A 5,669-nucleotide genomic window follows, 5' to 3' on the forward strand; every position below is an offset into this window, starting at 1 on the left:
GAACAATGGTGACGTCTCAGGGAAGCGACAGGGGTTAGGAAATGGGAAATGGATACCAATGAATTGGGGAAGATAAGGACACTTAATGAGGTATTATGTATTTGACGGCTGTTAGTTCTGAGATTGTCACTATTAAATTTGAGAAGGAAAACACTTTTAGGATTGCTGCTGGCAGTCACTGTTTAGGGATCTTTGTGTGGACGTTGAATAGGAGTCAGGATGGTGATTGGACTGTTGCAGCCTCCACTCTGCAACATAACCAGCAGCACTGATTGTTAAGACTTCTAAAGTAAGGAAGGTAGTTTCAACAACAACAACTCAAATTTCAAGTCAGGTAAATTGCAGTCAGGCATTTCTAGTACATAGTGAGCAAAAACTGGGAACTTTGTTGGCATGTTGGAAGCTATTATTAAAGAAGTTATAACAAGATACTTGGCTAAGTTCAAGGTAATCAGGAAGAACCAACCATGGTTTTCTCAAGAGAAAATCATGTTTAACTAATTTATTGGAGTTCTTTGAAGAAGTAACTTGTGTTCTAGATAAAGGGAAAACAGTGAATGTAATGTATTTAGATTCCCAGAGGCATTTGATAAGGTTTCAGAGCAAAGATTATTGTGGAAAGTAAAAGCTTATGATATGGGGGTAACATATTGGCATAGATGGAAGATAGGTTTGCTAAGAGAAAACAAAGAGTAGGAATAAGTGGGTCTTTTTCATGAGTGGTGTCCCACAGGGGTCAGTGCTATGGCCTCAACTCTTTACAATTTGTATAAATAATTTGAATGAAAGGACTGAAGGTATGACATCCAAATTTGTTAATCACACAATTATAGGTAGGAAAGTAAGTTGTGAAGATTCCACCCTGACCTTAAATTCACCCTCCCCTCCCTGGACCTCTCCATCTCCACCAACAATGACTTACTCAACGGTGACATTTTTGCAAGGTTTGTGAAAGTGACATTTTTTACAAACCCACCGACTCCCACAGCTACCTGGATTACACTTCCTTCCATCCTACCTCCTGCAAAAATGCTATCCTGTATTGCCAATTCCTCCGCCTCCGCCGCATCTGCTCCCAGGAGGACCACTTCTACCACAGAACACACCAAATGACCTCCTTCTTTAAAGACCGCAATTTCACCTCCCACTTGGTTGAAGGTGCCCTCCAACATGCATCTCATCCATGTCCCACACCTCTGCCCTCAAGTCTCACCCCTCCAACCGCAACAAGGACAGAACCCCCCGGTCCTCACCTTCCACCCCACCAACTTCCACATATCGTGCATCATCTGCCGATATTTCCACCACCTTCAAACGGATTCTACCACCAGTGATATATTTCCCCCCCCCCTCCCCATCCGCTTTCCGCAAAGACTGTTCCCTCTGTGACTACCTGGTCAGGTCCATGCCCCCAACACCCACTCTCCCCTCCTGGCACCTTCCCCTGCCACCGCAGGAATTGCAAAACCTGTGCCCATACCCCCTCCCTTACATCTGTCCAAGGCACCAAAGGAGCCTTCCACATCCATTAAGGTTTCATCTGCACTTTCACACATGTCATTTATTGTATCTGTTACTCCTGATGCGGCCTCCTCTACATTGAGGAGGCCAAATGCCTTCTCGCAGAGCACTTTAGAGAACATCTCCGGGACAGATGAATCACAGATTTTGCAAGTAATCAAGTAAGTTAATAGAATGTTGCAATTTATTGTGAGGAGAATTGAATGCAAGACGAGTGATGTTATGCTTCAGTTATACAGGGCATTTTTGAGACCTGATCTAGAGTTTTGTGTACAATCCTGTTCACCATACTTTCTGAAGGATTTAGAGTGTTGGAAGCAGTTCAGAGAGGGTCTGCTAGTCTAATAACTGGAATGAGCATATTGCTTTGTGAGGAAAGTCTGGACAGGCCACGCCTATATCCTCTGGAATTGTCAAGGTTGACACTTGAAACATAGAAGAGCCTGAGGGGACTTGACCAGGTAGATGGAGAAAGTATGTTTCCTTTTGTAGGAGAATCTAGAACGAGGGGTCATAATTTAAAAATAAGAAGGTGCCCATATAAAACACAGAGACAAGGAAACATTTTTATCTCTCAGAGGCTTGTGAGTCTTTGGAACGGCCTTCAACAGACGGTAGATGCAGAATTTTAAAATATTTTTAAAGTGAGGTAGATAGATTTTTGATTATCAAGGGTTATTGGGGAATTGCAGGAAATGTAGAGTTGAGGTTAAAATTAAATTAGCCATGATCTTACTGAATAGCAGAGCTGGCTGAAAGAGCCACATGTCATACCCTTGTTCCTTGTTCGTATGTTCAACTCACTAGTCCAGCTGCACTAAGGGAGTTTAAATCTTCTTTTGGTGTTGGCGGAGTTCAACTATGTAAGGAGAGACTGTCAGTGCAACTTGGAGACTCCCCATCATGATCATTGCATGAGTTACTGAGTGAGCTAGGATAATTATTATCGTTTTTTGTAGAAAAGGAAGAAGATCTGAATTTTAAAGGAAGTTGTTAGTTTATTGAATGAACGTGTTTTATTGAAGTAGTCGTCATTGGTTGTTAATCTGTAACCAACTTTTTAACACACCCATTTTGTGTCAATGCTGAAGGTGGACTGCAATTCATGAATAAAAATCAGGAAAGTTAATCAAATAAAAGGTGGCACAGTGGTTAGCACTGCTGCCTCACAGCGCCAGAGACCTGGGTTCAATTCCCGCCTCAGGCGACTGACTGTGTGGAGTTTGCACATTCTCCCCGTGTCTGCGTGGGTTTCCTCCGGGTGCTCCGGTTTCCTCCCACAGTCCAAAGATGTGCAGGTCAGGTGAATTGGCCATGCTAAATTGTCCGTAGTGTTAGGTAAGGGGTAAATGTAGGGGTATGGGTGGGTTGCGCTTCGGCGGGGCGGTGTGGACTTGTTGGGCCGAAGGGCCTGTTTCCACACTGTAAGTAATCTAATCTAATCTAAAAAAAAAGGTTTGTACACAGTAAGCAGGAAGCACAAGATATTCGAAGAGCAAAAACAATTAACATTCAAAATACTCAGCAGGTTAGACAGCATCTGTGGAGGAAAACAGTTAACAAATCATGTTGAGATGACCCTTCATCAGAACCTGACTATCTCAATCTGAAACATTAACTTTGTTTCTCTCCATAGAGATGGCCAGACCTGGAAATAGGTTGTTGTTTTTTTTAACTTTTCCCATTCAGGTTCCCATTTCAGCATTCCCAGTGCAATGAAATTGCAATTACAGGTGGCTGAATTCGGATAACCCTAATTTCCGATTGTGATGAAAATGTCTTGCTAGAGCACAGAATCATGAGGAAACCTGCAGCGATGGCTGAAAAATGGTCTTTCCCACAGCTTGAACGAGAATGCGCTAAGAAATAGTTTTAACTTGGATGCACTGGATTGTTTTCCTGACTTTTTCCAGATTGTTCTTTAGCATTTAAAGATGAAACAAGTATAGCGGGATGTGAAGCAACGAGTGTGTCACTTCTATGGTCTGTCTCAACTTGGGTGGCACTGAAAAGCTGCCACTTCTTGTGAAACTATATTGCTTTGTGAATGTTAGGGCACTATCCAAGCAGCATGTGGCTAACAAAACTACCTGGATGACCTCCAGCATTTTTGAGGCATGGATCAGGAAAGTGGACAAACTGTAATTATGAAAGAAATAGAAGGTTATCACACTCGTTGCCCTGATGAGTCTGATGAATGACTGACTGCCTGTTCACTCTACAGCTGCTGAAGCTACATCATGTTCTGGGATGTCATACTGCAGCACAAAAGCATGGAAAGCATGTTTGACTGTATTGACGATAAAGGGCACTGGCCTGAAGACAGCATGTTAAGCAGAAAAAGACTCCTGAGCTTTTCCAGATAAACTCTCAATGTCTTTTTACAATGCCTTTTACTCTCAAGCCATTGTAAGCGTGTTACATTGGGGTTCCTTTGACTAACTCAAAGCCCTGCTGAATGTGAATTAATGGGTGCTCTGCAATTTGATCAATCATACTGTATTATGCTTTTGTCTTTCAATGTATTGAGGTCAAATGACATGAAGATTAAGCAATAAGTATGATAAGTATGATTGATTGTTACTTTTTCTATTCTGACCAATGATCTCACAAAGTTGTTCAGATGTTGATCAGAGTGCCATGCACTGACTTCCAGTTTTTGAAGCTGTTAATGAGCAAAGATCTTGAAATTCGTCAAAGTAAGATAAAGAATACAGTCATGTTGATTCTAAACTAATGTATAAACAACAATGTACATTGATGTAGGATCTTTAAAGACGCAAAAATATCCCAATGCATTTCACAAACCAAAAGCAAACAAACTTTGATTCTGAGCCACAAAACAAAACCCCGGAAGAGTAGCCAGAAGCTTTATTGAAGAGGTAGGTTTTAAGCAACATCCTAGTGGGATAGAGAGAGGCTTGAGGGAGCCTGTAATACAGGCTAGGGTTGCCAGTGGTGGTATGGTGAAAATTAGAGACGCATAAGAGGTCAAAATTGGAGAAGGATAAACATTTCAGAGGATTGTAGGGCTGGAGGAGGTTACAGTGTTGTTTTTTTATGGCCTGTTGTCAAATTTTGTTTGATAAAGCCATTGAGAAAAACTTTGCATAATTTCTACAGCATTAAAGGAGCAATATAAGAGTACACTACTGTTATCGGCTGGTTCAGGGCAATATTGGCAAATACCGGTGTGAAAATTACTTGTCCCTGCTCTATAACGGTGAGTGAAATTGGGAACCAAGAAAAGCGAACGAATATCTTTAAAGAGGTTTTCATGTAGCCACTGGCTTAATGAGCAGACAAAATTGGTCCAACATTTGAACTTGTGTTAATCCCAGTGCAAGCAATGCCAATAAAGTTTGGTGTGTCAATGTGCGCAGTAATCACAATATATATTCACTCCAAGAATACAAATTTCACTGTAAAGTTAGAATTAAAAAGGAACTCTGTTGACACGACAAGCATAATGTTGATAAAGGTTCCCCCTTGTGACTGGATGTACTAATATTTCTGTTGAATGAATATAACAGAATCAAGTCTAAATGTTTCACCTGCCTTGAGCAATTTGCTTGCCCATTATGCAGCTTGAACGCTGAGCAAAAGTAGTTTATTGGTTATGGGAGAAGGATCAGATTGTAAAATGTGGAACAAAGTAATATTGTCAGGAGAGCTTACGTGGTTCATGGTTTTCGCCATTTCTGCTTGATAATTAGTGGTATCAAATTACATTGTGCAGTATAGAGAACCCAACAAAACAAAAACGCTGCTGAAATTCTGCTTTTGCAAACTATGACCCTGGTAATTTGTACAGGTATTTGGTGCCCAATAATAGATGAAAACAATAAAGTTTTTAATCAATAGAAATAAGCACTAGGTGCTGCTGAGAAAGGCTTGTACACCAACACAGTCAGCATTTCTCTAGATGAGGAATTTGACTACTTCTTCCAAGGTCCAAGTACATTTATTAGTTTTCTCACAACTAAAACTACAGCCAGAAAACAGCTTGCTATTATAAGACAAATTGGATAATATTTCTTTGTTCATACACTTGATTTACTTACTGAACACACCCATCCACCTAGAAATCGTGCTCTTAATCTCACATACAATGTTTGTGATAATAAAAAAAATTATACTGCACTTAC

The 5,669-nt window shown here is 40.7% G+C and overlaps 1 protein-coding gene across 1 annotated transcript in view; it reads right to left on the reverse strand.

Moving 5' to 3' along the window:
* The window catches only part of tjp2a (tight junction protein 2a (zona occludens 2)), a 133,961-nt gene that overhangs the window by 128,147 nt on the left and 145 nt on the right, over nt 1-5,669 (reverse strand). The window lies entirely within an intron of this gene.

The sequence above is a fragment of the Chiloscyllium punctatum genome, chromosome 2, assembly GCF_047496795.1.
Source record: "Chiloscyllium punctatum isolate Juve2018m chromosome 2, sChiPun1.3, whole genome shotgun sequence".
NCBI classification, from domain to species: Eukaryota; Metazoa; Chordata; class Chondrichthyes; order Orectolobiformes; family Hemiscylliidae; genus Chiloscyllium; species Chiloscyllium punctatum.